A 20,613-nucleotide genomic window follows, 5' to 3' on the forward strand; every position below is an offset into this window, starting at 1 on the left:
TAAGCTAGGAGCTCATGAAGCCCAGTTTAGTATTAGAAAAAGTAAGGCCATCAAATTATTGTGAGGTATCAAATGATTTGTGTGTTGGGCAGTTATCTTTAATTCAGAAGAAGCTCAGTTTTCTAAATAGTTAAGCTAATTTTTGAAAGATTTCTTTTTCCTCCTTTGATAGTTCTTGAGTCTAGACTTTGGAGCTGGAGAAAACTGTTTGCTTTCTGACTCCACCACTCATCAACTTTGTGGTGATGGTAATAATAAGAATTATAATAATGGCTGACATTTCTAGTGAGCTTTTGTGCCAGGACCTGGGATAAGTGTTTCATGTATTATTTAATTTATTGCGCATGATGACTATGAGGTGGGTCCTTTAATTATTCCCATTTTATAGACCAGAAAAAGTAGGCTTACAGCCCACACGTAATAATATGCTACACTGATCCCTGGTTAGAGTACTCTTGCTTCCCTACTTCTGGGTAAGATACAGCTTAAAGCCAAATAGCAGAGCAGTTAGAAGCTCAGACTTTGGATCCAGATTGCCTGGATGGAAATCTTGTCTTAGTTACTTACTAGCTGGGAAAGTTACTTAAATGTTTTGTGCTTCAGTTTCCTTATCTGTAAAATGTGGCTAATTAGCATAATAATTTTACCTCTTAAGATAACTAAGAGATTTAACTGAGAAAACAGTTGTGAATTGCCAATAATCTAGTATATAAGACGTGTCCAATAAATGTTAGCCACTGGTAAAATAGCACTCGGTAAGACTGAAGAAGATAGCTTCTGGAATTGGCTCCCAGTAGTTTCAAGTGGACTTGGACATTTATTATACTAAACAGTGAATAATTGGCATTGGATGGGTCTGAATTGATGTGGAGGGACAAGAGTGCACTGTACACCTGAAGTGGCGTGTGAAAGAGGGCTAAATATCCTTCCTTTTCTATTATCAAAAAGGCAAAAACCAACAAATGCAGAGAAAACGGACTCAGACACTATTGGTGGGAATGTAAACTAGCACAGCCACTATGGAGAATAGCATGGAGGTGTTTCAGAAAGCTATGAATACGAGTACCATATGATGCAACAATACCAGCACCGGGAAGTTATCCAAAGGAAAGGAAATCAGTATATTAGAGAGATGTCTGGATCCCCATGTTTATTGCAGCGCTATTTACAATAGCCAATATATGGAATCAACCTAGGTGTTCAACAACAGATGAATGAATAAATGAAAATTTGGCATATGTACGTCATGGAATACTATTCAGCCATAAAAAGTATAAAATCCTGCCATCTGTGGCAACATGGATGGAGCTAGAGGACATTATGCTAAGTGAAATAAGCCAGGAACAGACAGTTAAGCACCACATTTTCACTCATATGTGAAAACTAAAAATATTGATCTCATGGAAGTAAAAAGTAGAACAGAGGCTATGAGAGGCTGGGAAGGGTAGGGAGGAGGGAGGTTTGGGAGAGATTTGCTAAAGGATACAAAATTACAGCTAGATAGGAAAAGTTCTAGTGTTCCATGCCACAGAAGGATGACTATAGTTAACAATGGTATATTACATATCTTCAAATAGCTAGAAGGAGGATATTGAATATTCCCAACACAAAGAAATGACTGATGTCTGAGATGATGGATATGCTAATTACCTTGAACTGATCACCATACATTATCTGCATTAAAATATCACTATGTACCCCATGAATATGTACAATTATTATCTGTCAATTAAAAAAATTTTGGCTTATTTTTTCGTGTTGCTCTCCCTCTTGTCCAGGATATCATTTGTCTATTTGCTTGAACTCTCCCTGGGTTGGGCCCATAGGCACCTTGCTCATGGAAGCTGGGGCTTATAGAGGGTGGTCAGGAGAAGGTGTGAGGATGTGAGCAATTGCTTTCCAGAAGAGTGTGCTATGGTCATGAGGGTGGAAGGATGAAGTGAGAATCACTCTGTGTCTTCACGAATGGATTCACATTTATGCATTGATAGGGAAGGGCCTCAATCACAGTATCTTCTATTCTTTATGAATTGACTTTGCCTTCCAAAGTTTAGAAAGTAGATCTAGCAGGAACCAGAATGCTTTTTTTGCAGGGCCAGGGAAGTTCATGAGAGGGAGGGAGGGCATTTACCTTTCCAGGAAGACCCTGGGCTGCCACTCTTCTTTCCCAGGAAACTTTTTTGAGGCTTTCCTCTATTCCATGGATCAAGCATTGAAGATCCTCTGCATAGTCGTTTGGCTACTTTTTTTTGGAAAGGAAAGGGACTAGTGTGTGCCACCTTTTCTGTCTCCGAAGATGGGAGAGAGGATAAAGACAACATAACCTGGGGGTAAAGAGATACCATTGAAAGATTTCAGAATACTTTCTAAGGATGGCCTGGAGCCTTCTTCTGTGCATTGGTGAGGACATCTAGTGAACTGAGGTTCATTAGAGGTGGTTGCTCAAATGCAGAGTATAGAGCAGGGCTTCTCTACCTCAACATGACTGCCATTTTGGGCAGGATGATTCTTTGTGGTGGGTGTGAGGGACTGTCCTGTGCATTGTGGGATGTTTAGCAGCATCTCTGGCCTCGACCCACTAGATACCAGTAGCATTTCCCATGGTTGTGACAACCAAAAATGCCTCTCTAGACACTGTCAAATACCCCTGGGGGTGGGGGTGAGGGGCAAAATTGCCCCTGTTGCTGAGAATTCCTGGCATGGAGGGAGCAGCAGTCCTTGATTACTTGCTCTGAGGTTTCAATGGCTTAGCATGAAATGGGCCGACTGCCTCAGTCTGAACCTGAGAACACATCAAATAAGTTCGTTCATTCAACAGTATTTATTGAGGTATTCTACTTTTGGTACATATATGTTGGTTTCAGTCTAAGCATGTGCATATGAAAATATGTGTGTGTAATGTATGGTGCTCTTTGGGAAGTACCTCAAATTCTCAGGGGTAACATGGGACTACAACTAGAGCTGCCCTACCTGTCCCTTGGGGCTTTGGATTAAGTGTGGAAATGTGCCTGATGGAATTTTGCAAACACAAGAACAAACTATGCACAGGTGTTATGCATTGAAGTCATTGGAGTCAGGGATTGCATCATGGATGCATTCTCTTCAGTTCTGGGTACCATATGGGCAGGTGCCAAGTCTTACCACTTCAGCAAATGCTGATTATGGTGACTTTGCAAGAAAAATGGGACGTGATCTTCTTGTAACTTATGACTCCCTACCTTTGCTCCCAGAGCACCTGCCTTCCCAGCCTTGGAGTAAGAATTGGGGTATATATAGCAGTTCTCTCTGACACTGGCTTTGAGCTTCAATGGTCCAGGGTGGGTGGTGTGGCTGGGGACTGGGATTGCTGACTAGGATTGAGCCTGTGGGTATAAATGAAGGCTTTGGTTGTAGTAGGCACTGTATGCTGCGTAGGACCAGATCTGACCTGGGAAGCATCAGTCAAGGGGGCTGCTGCCTGAACTGCATCTAGGGGGAATGTAATTCCAGGGGAGGTGTGAGGTGGCAGCTAGATGTAGGGGGAGCTGGAAGGTAAGTACAAAATTGTGCTCAGGGCAAGCATGGAGCCACACAATGTAACCATCCATTCTCTCTTGGGTCTAGTAGCCATGGCGGCTGTGGCAATATTCTTCCAAGTTCAGAAAAGCAGAGCTTGAGGAAGAGCCAGGCAGAGTGGAGGAGCAAGAAGCTTCTGGCTGGTTTTAGTGAATAGGGACAGAAATCCAAAGCGCCTTTTGCTGGGTGCTGCCTGCCTGAGTGTGTGTGTCTAGGGGACTAGAGATGGGCCAGGAAGTCTGGAACAGGAATGGGAACTGGAGGAAATTTTTTTCTGCTGTGACTATTTTTTTCTTATTTTATTTCTTCTTCTAAAAAAAAAAAAAAAAAACCAGGATACATGTTCTGAACGTGCAGGTTTGTTACATAGGTATATATGTGCATGGTGATTTGCTTCATGTGTTGACCCATCCTCTAAGTTCCTTCCCCTCAATCCCCACCCCCAACAGGCTCTGGTGGTGTAGTTCCCCTTTCTGTGTCCATGTGTTCTCAATGTTCATCTCCCACTTATGAGTGAGAACATGTGGTATTTGGTTTTCTGTTCCTGTGTTACTTTGCTGAGAATGATGGCTTCCAGCTTCATTCATGTTCCTGCAAAGGACATGATCTCATTCCTTTTCATGGCTGCATAGTAGTCTGTGGTGTATATGTACCACATTTTCTTTATCTGATCTATCACTGATGGACATTTTGGTTGGTTCCAAGTCTTTGCTATTGTAAATAGTGCTGTAATAAACATACATGTGCATGTGTCTTTATAGTGCTGTGACTTTTTGATAATAATACTTAAGAATGAGGCCTTTTATATTCATTCATTCAATCAGTCATTCAACAAACATTTGAGTGTCTACTCTATATGAAGCTCAGAGCTGGGAGCCACAGCAGATACAAAGAGGGAAAAGATATAGATGGAGCAGCTGGAATTCTAGAGAGGAAGGAGCAGCATACTCACAAATCATGATCATAGGACACAGCAAGTATCAGGAGTGTCTGGAGGAGGGAGACAAAACATGTAAGGCATGGAAGCGGCTCACAATGGGATTAGTAATATTTTTTATTTTTGTCTACTTATTATTTAATTGTTTTTTAGAAATAAGGTCTTGTTCAATCACTTAGGCTGCAGTGCAGTAGCACAATCATAGCTCACTGCAGACTAGACCTCCCAGGCTCAAAAGATCCTCTCGCCTCAGCCTTCCTAGTAGCTAGGACTACAGGTGGATGCCACCACGCCTGGCTAATTTTTAATTTTGTTTGTAGAGATGGGAGTCTCCCTATGTTGCCCAGGCTGATCTTGAACTCCTGGGCTCAAGCTACCCTCCTGTCTTGGCCTCCCAAAGTGCTGGAACTGTGGATGTGAGCCACCATGCCCAGCCAGGATTACTAATTGTTTAAAGTACTTATTGCCTGGGAAAAGCCCAGAAAGATGGATAGTTGGTGAAGGTAGTTGGGTTAACCTTAGTGAAGCTCAAATCTTATTCTTGTTTCATTTCTTAAGATAGATGGAGTTTCATGGTTTGTGGGTCCGATTGCTCATAGGTTTTGGTGGTTGGTTGTGGCCCTCCAGAAAGCACTGGCTTTCAACAGCCGTGGATGGCTTATTGTACTTCTTTTTCAAAAGCCACTTTCTTCCTGGTGGATGTTTTCATCGCGGGCATCCCACTCAGGAAGCCCCTAAAGCGTAGAGGCTGTGGACAGCCTGGGGTTTTTACAGAGACCAACTTGGGTCTATTTGAGGATTTTGTCCCAGCTTACTCCAGTGACACATACTTTCCCCATGAACTGCCCAAGAATTGGATTAAACCCTTTCTCTTAGCCCCATTCCTAATAGCATTTGTCAAGACTTCTCCTGCAATCTCTCCACAAAACAACAAAAATATTGATAAAAATAATGGAAACGATGGCAATTACCCTGCCTCTAACCCCTCCCTGCCTTGGATTGTCACCACAACAGATAAAACCTATTTTATGGGAGACCAACCTGCTGCCACAATTCCTAAAGTAAAGTTTATTTGCACAGAAAAGGAAAGGCAACTTTTTATTTGTCACCCTGCTGAGAAGAAATATGATTCCTGTCCTCTCACTTCATATTAGCTTTCCTTTTTCCCGCATGTTTTCATCCCATGGTGTCTGATCATTTCACAGAAAGGAGGATTTCTGCTTTCGACCTTACCTCTTGCTCTTGTAACATTCCAATTTTCAGATGGTCAGTTACCATTTGCCATTTTTTGGCGGTGGGGGTGGGAACATGTTTCGAAGCTTAAGCATACAAGGCTCTGGCCCATTTTTCAAAAAGCATGTTGGGTAGCTGGTTTCCGGTGATAGTGGCTCCTCGGGAAAGCTATTCTTTCATTCAGCAGCAGCGCCGGCATTGATCAGTGGGAGAGTTCAAGGCGGCAACTCATCAAGCGCGGCTTCAATACCAGATTCCAGACAAGGTCTGCAATAAATAAGAGCAGTAACAAAGAATCATATTTCCTTCTTGCACAGAAAATCAGCGATGACATAGTTCTAAATTTCAGGGTTTGGGGATGGTGTCTTCTCCCTGCACTGCAAGTTGAAAGCAGGATGGCTTTTCCCTCTGAGAAGTGACATCAACATGCATCTTAGCTGTTCTTTCCATAGAAACAGAGTCAAAATATAATTTTCAATATGTGGGTTGATTGGGGATTTTCAGCTTATGCATTGATGATTGCTTGAGTTGTTCAAATACAACCTGTATTGTTAAAAACGTGTGTTTTGAACATATTTTCTCACATTTGTTTTAATTGACTCGTCTCCCTTTCCCCTCTAATTCTTTTTCCCCAGTAATAATGTCGAGATTTCCATGTGAACATACAAAAATAACAATATTTTGCTTTAAGTAGATAGGTGAACATTTTTTTCAAATGGCAGTGTAATAAAAAAAAATAGACACCCTGTGAGTCCCTCACGGATTATTGCTATTGATTTCTTTCCTTGAAACGTGGAAATGTTACCAGATGGGGTGTTAGGAATAGGTGTGTGGGTGCAAATGCAGTTTATTGCTTGTTGACTAAAAATCAGTGAAAACCTTCACTATTTGTGTGCTTGCGTTGCATGCAAAGATGAATTTTAATCCCAAACCAGTCCTTATACAAAGCTTCTTGCTATGCAATGTCACATTTTTGGGTCAAATTTATATGTGAAGGAAATAAGCTTTATGACAGACTCAAAACCCAACGATTTCAAGTGCTTGCTCTCTCTGGTTTACTGAAACACTATCGTTTTATGTTAATGCGATCAATGAAATTTACTTATCACAATCAGATTTCTATTGTGTTTACTCTCTTCCCCACACCCTCCGTGGGCTGCTCCTTTGAGCTTCCTCTGGTTCCCCTCTCAGGGCAGTGTTAATCAAATTGCTGCAGGTTTTCGGAAGCCAGGTGCCTGTGCAGCAGGCGGCCACTGGGCCTGACCCCTCAGGGACGCACCCATTAGGAAAAAGGAGGCTGACCTTCTGTCACTTTCCTTCTCCTCCCTTTTAATGATTCCTTCTCTATCCTTTTGAGAAGATCTTTCCAGCCCTTTGACCCCTGTTAGAAGAGGAAGGCTTAAACAGCTAAAAGTACTCTCAATATCCAGGCTTGGCAAGGAAAGCTCCAGAGGCCTTTTAGGAAATGCCAAAAGACGGGAGCCTCAGTTTTCAGTGCATTTAGAAGGCAGATCCCAACGCAACACCATTTCCTTCCTCATTTATTTTATAGAAACAGCCAGTTTGTGCGCGGGGTTTGGGGTGGGGGAGCCCCTCCTCCCGCCATCACTTGTCAGCGCCACCAGAATCGGCACGTTCCGGAGAGGCTGACTTTTAATGATAGTCCTTGGACTGTGTGAGAGCTATTGTGCTCTTTGAAAAACAGCAAGGAGAATGAGTGTCTGGGGTGGGTCGCTAGGCTGCTGCTTTGTGAGCGCCAGACCCGGCTGTAGTTTTCATGGAGAAACAACCAGCACTGGGTAGGTTGTGCCCCACCTTGAAATGGTGGGGTGCAGAGTGCGGGATCTCTGCAGGGAGGACTGTTGACAGTCTCCAGTGCCCACCTGTGCCCTCTGTATGATCTTGATTCATAACGACTCAGATGACAGCTAACACTACTATAGGGTCCTCACGTGGGAGACATTGCTCTGCTTAATATGAAATGATAAGATTCCATGTGTACACTTAATAATTTAACACACACTACAACTCTGAAGTAGGTACTAGGAAATTGAGGTGAAGGAAAAGAGGTGTAGTTTTACCATGATAAGAAACTTTGTATTAGAAGTTTAGTTATGCCACTTACTAGCTCTTTGACTTGAGTAAATTGCTTCATCTTTCTGAGCCTAAATGCTCTCATTTGTAAAAAGGGGATTGTTAATTATGCCCCACGGGGTTTCCATGATAATTAAATGGGACACTGTAGCATCCTAGGACCAAGGATCTCCACCTCCTTTCCATTCTCTCATCTCACCCCCGACCCTTCTCCAAGGACTCATCTTTCCGAGATGCTTAGAATCAGGGACAGCAAAAACGGGGTGCTTTTAAGGCACTATGCACAGAGAAAGGGGGTAATTCTAAAGGGAGTGGCTGATATTCCTCTGTCCTGGAGAAGCTACAGATAATCTGTTATCTGTGTCACAGAACAGAATCCAAGCCTAGTTGCATCCGTCAATTATAGTTGAATTGGGAGTGGCTAAAAGGATTAGGAATTGGACTTCACATTAGAAGGTATTTGCTGCCATCTCCTCTGTAGGAAAAGGAAGAATAAAAGCAGGGTTTAAAGGTTCATGTTCTTGCTCAGATTAATCAGGTAGCCCCTTCCCCTCTTGATTTTATCTTGGAGATGCACATACATGTGTTCACACACAGGATGTGCTCACATGTTTTCTACATTTGTGATAGATTTAGAAGTAATAGTATTTAAAGAGCTTAAAAATATTTTTCCCTGGTTACCAAAGTAATGCTTGTTTACTGTATAGACAAGTATTTGTTTGGACATATAGAAAACTATAAAGATATTAAAGTCTTCACTCAGGACAAACAGATAACCACTAAATGCATAGTGGTAACTCCAAGTTTTTTTTTCTGTATACACACACACACACACACACACACACACACACACACACACTTACTTTAGCATGTAGCCTACTTAAAAATTTTGTTTTTTTTTTAACTTTTATTTTAAGTTCAAGGATACATGTACAGGGTTGTTACATAGGTAAACATGTGTCATGGGGAGTTTGTTGTACACATTATTTCATCACCCATGTATTGAGCCTAGTACTCCTTAGTTATTTTTCCTGATCGTCTGCCTCCTCCCATCCTCCACCCTCTGACAGGCCTCAGTGTCTGTTGTTCCCCTCTATGTGTTAATGTGTTCTCATTTAGCTCCACTTATAAGTGAGAACATATAGTATCTGGTTTTCTGTACTTTTGAGCTTGGTATTATATTCTGAGCATTTCTCTTTATCATTAATGTATTGGTTACCTATTGATACTCAATAAATCGCCCCAAAACCTAATGGCATAGAACAACAGAATCATGTTTTTATTGTCTGTCATGGTTCTGGAAGTTAACTAGGCTCCGCTAAGTAGTTCTTGCTCAGAACCTTTCATGCAGTTGCAGTCAGGTGGTAGCTTGGGCTAGTTGTCCGAAGGTTGCTTACTCACAGGTCTGCTGTCTAGGCTGGAAAAACGTAAACAGCAGAAGGTTGGAACACCTAAGTTTTTGACCATTTCTTTCTGTGATGTGCTTTCTCCTGCATGATGGCTTCGGGATGGCCATGTTCCTTACATGACAGCCCAGGTCCAAAAGTGCATATCTGTAAAGAAAGGCCAGGGTGATGCCAACTCACCTTTTATGTGGTGACCTTGTCTTGGGAAGTCACATAGCATTTCCTTACCACATGCTGTTCACCAAGACAGTCTCAAAAGCCCACGCAGTTTCAAGGAGACACATATGCTTCCCTTTGAGACATGGACCTCTCAAGTACTGTGTTAGTTTCCTATCACTGATTTAACATAGTACTACAAATTTAAAGCAACAGGGATTTATTATCTTACAGTTTTGAAGGTCAGAAATCTGAAATGGGTTTTACTGGGCCAAATCAAGGTGTTGGCAGGGCTGCCTCCTCTGGAGGCTCGAGAGAGGAATCCATTTCCTTGCTTTTCCAGCTTCTAGAGGCTGCCCTCAGTCCTTGGTTTGTGGCCCCGTCCTCCATCTTTAAGGCCAGCAGCCTTGCATCTTCAAATGTCTCTCCAAATGTGACCTATTACTTAGCCTGCTACAAATGGGAAATGGCAAGGCTTTGGAAGGGCACATGGGCCAGAAATGTTGCTGCAGTCATTTTTGCAAAGTACAGTCTGTCATAATTAAATATATTCAGTGATTGCACAGTATGACTCTCACCATTTGCTTAGCCTTCCTTTATTGTTAACTTTAGGTGTTTCCAATATAAATAACAGTGTTTCTATTTAGGGTGTTTTAAGGATAAAGAACACTATAGTAAACAAACATTGCTATAAATAAATATTTATGCAAATCTCCAATTATTTCCTTAGAATAAATTAGTAGGGATATTATGATATAAAAATATGAATACTCATAGATTACTAAATCACCCTCTCAGAAAGGCAACATTAGTTTTTCAGTAACATTGTATAAAAATATTTATTTTGCTGTATCATCATTGATACTGAGTGTAATTATTAAAAAGCCTTACAGGTTGAATAGGCAGAAAACACCATCTTTTCTTTTGTAGCTTTATTGAGATTTTAATTGATATACAAAACTGGATATATTTAATGTATACAATTTTATGAATTTGAACATGTGCATATACCTGGGCTATCATCACCATAACCAAGGTAGTAAACATATCTGTCATCTCCAAAAGTTACTTTGTGTCCCAATACTTTTTCTAAATTTATTTATATTTTTTATTATACTTTAAGTTCTAGGGTACATGTACACTACATGCAAGTTTGTTACATATGTATACACGTGCCATGTTGGTGTGCTGCACCCATTAACTTGTTATTCAAATTAGGTATATCTCCTAATACTATGCCTCCTCCCTCCCCCCACCCCACGACAGGCACCAGGGTGTGATGTGTCCCCTTCCTGTGTCCAAGTGTTCTCATTGTTCAGTTCCCACCTATGAGTGAGAACATGCGGTGTTTGGTTTTCTGTTCTTGTGACAGTTTGCTGAGAATGATGGTTTCCAGCTTCATCCATGTCCCTATGAAGGACATGAACTCATCCTTTTTTTATGGTTGCATAGTATTCCATAGTGTATATGTGCCACATTTTCTTTATCCAGTCTGTCATTGATGGACATTTGGGTTGGTTCCAAGTCTTTGCTATTGTGAATAGTGCCGCAATAAACACATGTGTGCATGTGTCTTTATAGCAGCATGATTTATAATTCTTTGGGAATATACCCAGTAATGGGATGGCTGGGTCAAATGGTATTTCTAGTTCTAGATTCTTGAGGAATCGCCACACTGTCTTCCACAATGGCTGAACTAGTTTACAGTCCCACCAACAGTGTAAAAGTGTTCCTATTTCTCCAAATCCTTTCCAGCACCTGTTGTTTCCTGACTTTTTAATGATTACCATTCTAACTGGTGTGAGATGGTATCTCATTGTGGTTTTGATTTGCATTTCTCTGATGGCTAGTGATGATGAGCATTTTTTGATGTGTTTGTTGGCTGCATAAATGTCTTCTTTTGAGAAGTGTCTGTTCATATCCTTTGCCCACTTTTTCATGGGGTTGTTTTTTTCTTGTAAATTTGTTTGAGTTCTATGTAGGTTCTGGATATTAGCCCTTTGTCAGATAAGTAGATTGCAAAAATTTTCTCCCATTCTGTAGGTTACCTGTTCACTCTGATGGTAGTTTCTTTTGCTGTGCAGAAGCTCTTTCGTTTAATTAGATCCCATTTGTCAATTTTGGCTTTTGTTGTCATTGCTTTTGGTGTTTTAGACATGAAGTTCTTGCCCATGCCTATGTCCTGAATGGTATTGCCTAGATTTTCTTCTAGGGTTTTTATGGTTTTAGGTCTAACGTTTAAGTCTCTAATCCATCTTGAATTAATTTTTATATAAGGTGTAAGGAAGGGATCCAGTTTCAGCTTTCTACTTATGGCTAACCAGTTTTCCCAGCACCATTTAGTAAATCGGGAATCCTTTTCCCATTTCTTGTTTTTGTCACATTTGTCAAAGATCAAATAGTTGTAGATGTGTGGTATTATTTCTGCGGGCTCTGTTCTGTTCCATTGGTCTGTATCTCTGGTTTGGTATCATTACCATACTGTTTTGGTTACTGTAGCCTTGTAGTATAGTTTAAAGTCAGGTAGTGTGATGCCTCCAGCTTTGCTCTTTTGACTTAGGACTGTCTTGGCAATGCAGGCTTCTTTTTCATTCCATATGAACCTTAAAGTAGTTTTTTCCAATTCTGTGAAGAAAGTCATTGGTAGCTTGATGGGGATGTCATTGAATCTATAAATTACCTTGGGCAGTATGGCCATTTTCACGATATTGATTCTTCCTATCCATGAGCATGGAATGTTCTTCCATTTGTTTGCGTCCTCTTTTATTTCATTGAGCAGTGGTTTGTAGTTCTCCTTCAGAGGTCCTTCACATCCCTTTTAAGTTGGATTCCTAGGTATTTTATTCTCTTTGAAGCAATTGTGAATGGGAGTTCACTCATGATTTTGCTGTCTGTCTGTTATTGGTGTATAAGAATGATAGTGACTTTTGCACATTGATTTTGTATCCTGAGACTTTGCTGAGGTTGCTTATCAGCTTAAGGAGATTTTGGGCCGAGACAATGGGGTTTTCTAAATATACAATCATGTCATCTGCAAACAGGGACAATTTGACTTCCTCTTTTCCTAATTGAATACCCTTTATTTGTTTCTCTTGCCTGATTTTCCTGGCCAGAACTTCCAACACTATGTTGAATAGGAATGGTGAGAGAGGGCATCCCTGTCTTGTGCCAGTTTTCAAGGGGAATGTTTCCAGTTTTTGCCCATTCAGTATGATATTGGCTGTGGGTTTGTCATAAATAGCTCTTATTATTTTGAGATACGTTCCATCAATACTGAATTTATTGAGAGTTTTTAGCATGAATGGCTGTTGAATTTTGTTAAAGGCCTTTTCTGCATGTATTGAGATAATCATGTGGTTTTTGTCTTTGGTTCTGTTTATATGCTGGATTATGTTTATTGATTTGCATATGTTGAACCAGCCTTGCATCCCAGGGATGAAACCAACTTGATCATGGTAGATAAGCTTTTTGATGTGCTGCTGAATTTGGTTTGCCAGTAGTTTATTGAGGACTTTTGTATCAATGTTCATCAGGGATATTGGTCTAAAATTCTCTTTTTTTGTTGTGTCTTTGCCAGGCTTTGGTATCAGGATGATGTTGGCCCCATAAAATGAGTTAGGGAGGATTCCGTCTGTTTCCATTGACTGGAACAATTTCAGAAGGAATGGTACCAGGTCCTCCTTGTGCCTCTGGTAGAATTCGGCTGTGACTCCGTCTGGTCCTGGACTTTTTTTGGTTGGTAGGCTATTAATTATTGCCTCAATTTCAGAGCCTGTTATTGATCTATTGTGTATTTGTCACATAGTTCTCATGTCATGGTTTTCATCTGTATCAGTTTGTTTAAGGACTTCTCTGCATTGGCTATTCTAGTTAGCCATTCATCAAAGCTTTTTTCAAGGTTTTTAGTTTCTTTGCGCAGGGTTCGTAATTCCTCCCTTAGCTTGGAGAAGTTTGATTGTCTGAAATCTTCTTCTCTCAACTCGTCAAAGTCATTCTCCATCCAGCTTTGTTCCATTGCTGGCGAGGAGCTGCGTTCCTTTGGAGTGGGAGAGGCACTCTGACTTTTGGAATTTCCAGCTTTTCTGTACTGCTTTTTCCCCATCTTTGTGGTTTTATCTACCTTTGGTCTTTGATGATGGTGATGTACATATGGGGTTTTGGTGTGGATGTCCTTTCTGTTTGTTAGTTTTCCTTCTAACAGTCAGGACCCTCAGCTGCAGGTCTGTTGGAGTTTGCTCGAGGTCCACTCCAGACCCTGTTTACCTGGGTATCAGCAGGGGAGGCTGCAGAAGAGTGAATATTGCTGAACAGCAAATGTTGCTGTCTGATCGTTCCTCTGGAAGCTCCATCTCAGAGGTGTATCTGGCTGTGTGAAGTGTGAGGTGTGAGGTGTGAGGTGTGAGGTGTCAGTCTACCCCTAGTGTGAGATGTCTCCCAGTTAGGCTACTCGGGGGTCAGGGACCTACTTGAGCAGACAGTCTGTCCATTCTCAGATCTCAAACTCCATGCTGGGAAAACCACTACTCTCTTCAAAGCTGTCAGACAGGGACATTTATATCTGCAGAGGTTTCTGCTGCGTTTTGTTTGGCTATGCCCTGTCCCCAGAAGTGGAGTCAACAGAGGCAGGCAGGCCTCCTTGAGCTGTGGTGGGCTCCACCCAGTTTGAACTTCCTGGCTGCTTTGTTTACCTACTTATGCCTCAGCAATGGCAGGCACCCCTCCCCCAGCCTCGCTGCTGCATTGCAGCTAGATCTCAGACTGCTGTGCTAGCAATGAGGGAGGCTCCGTGGGCGTGGGACCCTCTGAGCCTGGTGTGGGATATAATCTCTTGATGTGCCGTTTCTTAAGACTCTTGGTAAAGCACAGTATTAGGGTGGGAGTGACCCGATTTTCCAGGTGTGTGTCACGGTTTCCCTTGGCTAGGAAAGGGAATTCCCTTCCCCCTTGCATATGCTGGGTGAGATGATGCCTCGCCCTGCTTAGGCTCTTGCTCGTTGGGCTGCACCCACTGTCCGACACACTCCAATGAGATACACCCGGTACCTCAGTTGGAAATGCAGAAATCACCCGTCTTCTCTGTGGCTCACTCTGGGAGCTGGAGGCTGGAGCTTTTCCTATTTGGCCATCTTGGTGTGGGTCTTGTCCCAATACTTTTTTGTGATTTGAGCAAGAATTTAACACGAGATCTACCTCTTAGCAAATTTTTAAGTGCACAACACTATATTGTTAACTGCAGGTATTATGTCATATAGTAGATATCTAGAATTTATTTATTTTGTATAACTGTAACTTTGTACCTATTGAATGACTTCCCATTTCACCTTCACCCTATTCCCTGGAAACTGTCACTCTATTTTTAGCTTCTAGAAGTTTGACTATTTTAGATACCTCATGTAAGTGGAATCATGCAGTATTTGTCCTTCTGTGATAGATTTATCTCACTTTGCATATTGTTTTCCAGGTCTCTCCATGTTGTTGCACGTGGTAGGACTTCCTCTTTTTTTAAGGCTGAATAATATTTCATTATATGTGTATACTACATTTTCTTTACCCATTTGTCTGTTGGTGGACATTAGGGTTGTTTTCATATCTTGGTATTCTGAATAATGTTACAGTAAACATGGGATTGCAGATATCTCTTTGATATACTAATTTCATTTCCTTTGGATACATACCCAGAAGTGGGATTGCTGAATCATACGGTAGTTCTATAGTGGTTGCACCATTTTCCACTCCCACAACAATGTACAAGGATTCCAATTTTTCCACATTCTTGCCAACACTTGCTTTGTTCTTTTTGATAATAGCCATCTTAACATGTGTGCAGTGATATCTCATTGTGGTTTTGATTTCCATTTCCCTGATGATTAATGGTGTTGACACTTTTCCATGTATCTATTGAATATTCATATGTCTTCTTTGGAGAAATATTTATTCAGGTCTATTTCCTACTTTTTAGTTAGGTTATTATTATTATTATTTTGCTATTGAATTGTAGGAGGAGTTCTTTACGTATTTTGAGAATTACCCCTTATTAGGTGTATGCATTTTCTCCCATTCCATGGGTTGCCTTTTCACTTGGTTTATTTATTTATTAATTTATTTTTACTGGGAAGAAGAGCTTTAGTTTGCTGTTGTGCTCATTTGTCTGTTTTTGCTTTCGTTGTCTGTGTTTTTGGTATCATTTGCAAAAAATTCTCAACACCAATTTCATGAAGATTTTCCTGTACTTTTTTCTTCTAGAAGTTTTACAGTTTCAGGTTTACATTTAAGTGTTTAACCTATTTTGAATTGATTTTTGTGTATAGTACAAATTAGGGATCCAATTTCATCCTTTTGCCTCTGGGATACTGTTATTCCATCACCATTTGTTAAAGAGATCATTTTCCTCCGTCATGTATTCTTTATTGAACATCAGTTGACAGTATATTCATGGATTTATTTCTGGACTCTCCATTCTGTTTCATTAGTTTGTATGTCTGTATTTATGCCAGTACCATGCTGTTTGAATTACTGTAGCTTTGTAATATGTCTTTAAGTCAGGAAATATGATGCCTCCAGCTTTGATTATGATGGTTACTCTGGGCCTTTTGTTTTTTCACATGAATTTTAGGATTTTTTTTTCTGTTTCTGTGAGAAATGCCATTGGGATTCTCTTGGGAATATAATTGAATCTGTAGATTGCTTTTAACATTTTTACAACATTAATTCTTCCAATCTATGAACATGAGTTTTTTTTCCATTTCTTTGTCTCTTTTTAAATTTCTTTCATCAATGTGTTGTAGTTTTCAGTGTACACGTCTTTCATATCCTTGGTTAAATTTATTTATATGTATTTCATTCTTTTAAATGCTACTATAAATGAGATTGTTTTCTTAATTTTCTTTTGGGTCATTTGTTAGTATATAAAAATGCGATTGATTTTTTAAAATCTCAACTTTGTATCCTGCAACATTACTGAATTCATTTATTAGTTCTAAGAGTTTTTCTGTGGAACCTTTAGGGTTTGCTGTGTATAGGATCATGTCATCTATAGACAGAGACAGTTTTACATCTTTTCTTCAATTTGGAAGCTTTTAATTTCTTTTTCTTGCCTAATTACTCTGGTTAGGACTTTTAATACTATGTTGAGCAGAAGTAGTAAGAGATGATAGCCTAGCCTTATTCCTGATCTTAGAGGAAAAGCTTTTAGTTTATGGGCTTTTTATATATAGCTTTTATTATGTGAGATACATTCCTTCAATACTTAGTTTGTTGAGTGTTTTTAATCATAAAAAGGTGCTGAATTTTGTCAAATGCTCTTCCTGCATTTATTCAGATGATTATGTGATTTTAAAAAATCATTCATTATGTTAATGTTGTATATTACATTGATTGATTTGTGTATGCAGAGCTATCCTTGCACCCCAGGGATAAATCTTGCTTGATTATGGTGTATGATCTTTCCTGTGCACCGTTGAATTTGGTTTGCTAGTATTTTGTTGAGGACCCATCTTGCTTAAGTGTGCACATTCTTGATTATTGCTGAAGTTAAGCATTTTTTATTATTTATTCATTTTTTGTTTATTGACTATTATTTTTTCTATTTTTTTTCTACAGGGTGCTGATATATTTCTTATTTATTTATAGGAACTCTTTATATATAAAATGCATTAAAGTTTTTCACCATTTCGTATAAATAATAGTTATGAAGTTTTATATTTTGAAAGAAAACATCTTTTCCAATGCTGTTTATTTCTTTCTTTTTATGATTAAATATTTTTTCCTTTGCATAGGTCAGGTAAGTATTCACCTATAATTTTTTCTTGGTGCTTTAAAATTTAGCTTTAAACTTCTAGTTATGTAAGTTGTATATTTTTATACATATATACCTTTTTTTTTTTTTTTTTTTTTACCTAATAGTGTAAACAAATGGACGAGGAAAGAGAGGAGTATAAGCAGTTGATTGGATTTTAGTAGAAATAAATTGACATTCTATTTACTGTCCATCTGATTCAGTCAATTCCCAATTATCTATGGTAAATGAGAGCTAGGAAGAACAAGGGTAAAATATACATCTGTTGATAATCTCTCAACTATATTTCAGGACATGTCTGTGCTCAGAAACATTCTAATGGCATTACATTGAGGGCAGAGCACTTTGGTGTTTCTCCATGGTCACGTCACAGAGATCAGTGATCTTATTGTCTATTTGGATGACCTTGTTTCCATGACAGAGAAAGTCCTCTCATATGGCATAAAAATGAGCTGCTTTTCTCCAGAGGAGTTATGGCTGATGGTGTCTCAGGTGTATATCTTGGCTTGGAGGCCATAATTTCTAACCATTAGAGACTTATTCCTATGGGTAAAGCCCTGTCTCTGTGGGAAGTCCTTTAAGAATAACCCCAGGCACACCACACTGCACTATAAAGGGTCACTGGAATTGTAGGCTTAATGTATCAAAAATGAACAAAGGTATAACCTCTTCCTGAGAGGATGAAACAGAACAGGTTCAGATCACTAAGGAACATGGGAGGAACAAAGGAACACGGAGTGATTTTAGGGTGGTCCAGAAGAGACAGGTGGGCAGGTGTCTGTATTGATAGGAGTATCCTGCAGACTGGGTCAGTCCAAGGACAGTGCTACAGTGCAATAAAGTAAACAAAGAGAAAAGATATTACACGCGGAGTTTCCACAGTTTCCCTCCCTTTCATCGCCTTCATCATCATCAATTTTGCCAGTTTCTTCTTGGTCCTTTGTTATGCAGAACAAACATAACGGGTGAATACATATTTTTGAAGGCACCCTAAGTGCCAGGCACTTTACTGGGGACACAGCAGTGAGCAAAACAGATGACATCCCCCCACCTTCATGTGTCTTGCACTCCACTGAGGGGAGATAAAAGGTAAACAAAGAAATAAAATGGATAGCATGTCAGATGCAAATACATGCTACAATTATAGAGAAAGCAGGGAAGGAGGACATGGAGTAGCAAGTGTGGGATGGGAACACACCGTTTTCCCTGGGATGGGCTGAAAAGGCGTCACAGCAAAGGTGGCATTTGCATAAAGGCCTGAAGGAGGAACAGTGGGCATCCAGGTGAAGAGCATTTTAGGGCAGTGTGAGCAACCGAGACCGTGAGGCCAACAGCATCTGGCTCATTGAATAGGTCCTAGGGCACTGATAGAATAAAAGGATGGAGTGCAGGGGAAGATCAGAAAATGGAATCCATGGAGGCTGGATTCCATGGAGAATTGTGTGGGGAGTTTAGAGGAAGAGAGAAGAAAGAAATATTAGAGACAAGTGGGATAAGGAGAAATGATGATAAAAGGGATTTTAAAAAGCTTTGCTGTGTCTTATGAGTAAAATCTTGAGTGACTTTAGGAAATATTTAAATTACTTCAGGCAAGACTAGACTGCAAGGTAGCTGAGCACAATACGGGCTGTATGAAGCAATCGAAGAATTTATTATTGAGACAATTTTTGGACCAGCAGAGGTTGTAGTCAGGAGAGCTGAGGATGTGTATATTTGTAAGGGTGAGAGTGTGGTGGTAAGAGAGATGGTACAAAAACTGTAGTAGGGAGGGTCAGTTCTGGGGTAGAAAATGCCAACTGGCTTAAGAAGTTATTCCAGTATGGGCTACATGTCAGAATGGTCTTGTGATGCTTGGTCTTGGCTGATGGACGCTTACAGTTAAACATTTTTTTCATGATTTTCTTTTTCTGTTGTTCATTGAGTAGTCATGATCTTATTGATATTTTTCTATAGGGTACTTATATATTTCTTATAGATTTGCATGAACTATTTATATTTAAAATGTGATAAAGCTTTTATTTATCATTTGGCACAAATAATAACACCAAATATTATCAGGCAGCTTAAAGGTGCTGAGCTGGCTTGTGGTGGAGGAGGGATTGGGGGGTAGAGGAGGTCTTGGTGGGGGTTAGGTCTGGCAGTGTGGGATTAGATGGCAAGATGTGCAGAAGGGAACAGGCTCTCCAAAGGATCTGGAAGGACATTGGTACAGCCTGTAAAACTTGGTTTCACTGAACCAATTTTCATCAAGCATTGACAGATGCCTGTCTGGGATGACAAATCCCAATGCCTACCACAGTACCTAGTGCATTGTGGGTGCTCAGTAAATATATTTTTTTTCAATGGATGAAATAAACATGTGTTTGATAGACTAGCTTCTATCTGTTGTTTCCACCACTGGGCACCCTAAGCCCCAACCCCTGTACTAGTTTATAACCATGTCCCTTCAATCCGTTGCTGCCTATTGCCGCTATGACAATGTTTCGCTATATTTTCCCTTCCATTATGTACAGGGTAGCAGGATGGAAAGAATATGAACTTTGGAAAAAATATAAGCTTGGGTTCATATCCTAGCTCTGCAGTTTGGGTGAGTGATCTGTTTTCCTAGTTGTAAAATAGAGATAATAATATCCCTGTGGTTAGTTAGATTATAGTTAAGCAAATATTCACTCTCCTCCCTACCTTTCCCACACTGGAGAAGTAAATTTTCCCAACCTATTGATGTTGGGCTTGGCCCTATAACTTGCTTTGGCCTCATGGTGGGTGAGGTGTCCTTCCCTGCCTGCACTTGGATCTTGGGCCTAGTTGTGTGATTTGCTTTGACCAAGACTTAAAGAAAAGGCTTAAAGTGTCTTGCTGGAGTTGTGCTTGTCTTCTTGTGCTTCCAATTTTTCGATGAGAATAATATGTCTGGGTAGCTACTGTGTCTAAGGAGGATGGAGAGAGGTGGAGCAGACCTGAATCCAACCTGCAGCTGAGTCCAACCTAAATCAGCCAAGCCATTGCTAACCTGCTGATTTATGAGTGAGAAATAGAAATGCTTATTGTTGGATGTCACTGAGTTTTAGGGTGGTTTATTATACAGAATTATTGAATATAACTGATGGGTACAATGCCCTGTTCCTTCAGGTTACTCAGTATTAGCTATCCTGCAAGAAGAATACCTAATCCTAAGTAAAGCATTCTGTCTGCTTCCAATTTATCTCAAGGAAAGACTAATTTTTGTTCTACAGCTACATATAAACTTGTATGATTTGGACCCTTTCCCTCAAATGCTCCTACTATTGAAGATGAGAAAATAGCTACATCTGGTATTTCTGTGATTACCAAGAATATCAAGTTCCATGAAATTTGGCTTACCAAATCCTAAAAGCCTTATCAAAATATTTTCTTTAAAGCTTCTTCTCTCTCCAGATTAATTCCTTATTAGCAAATGA

At 40.1% G+C, this 20,613-nt stretch overlaps 1 protein-coding gene across 5 annotated transcripts in view; it reads right to left on the reverse strand.

Annotated features, from left to right (window-relative positions):
* Positions 1 to 20,613, reverse strand: part of ARPP19 (cAMP regulated phosphoprotein 19) — a 974,666-nt gene that overhangs the window by 359,468 nt on the left and 594,585 nt on the right. The window lies entirely within an intron of this gene.

This window comes from Macaca thibetana, chromosome 7 (assembly GCF_024542745.1).
Source record: "Macaca thibetana thibetana isolate TM-01 chromosome 7, ASM2454274v1, whole genome shotgun sequence".
Lineage (NCBI taxonomy): Eukaryota > Metazoa > Chordata > Mammalia > Primates > Cercopithecidae > Macaca > Macaca thibetana.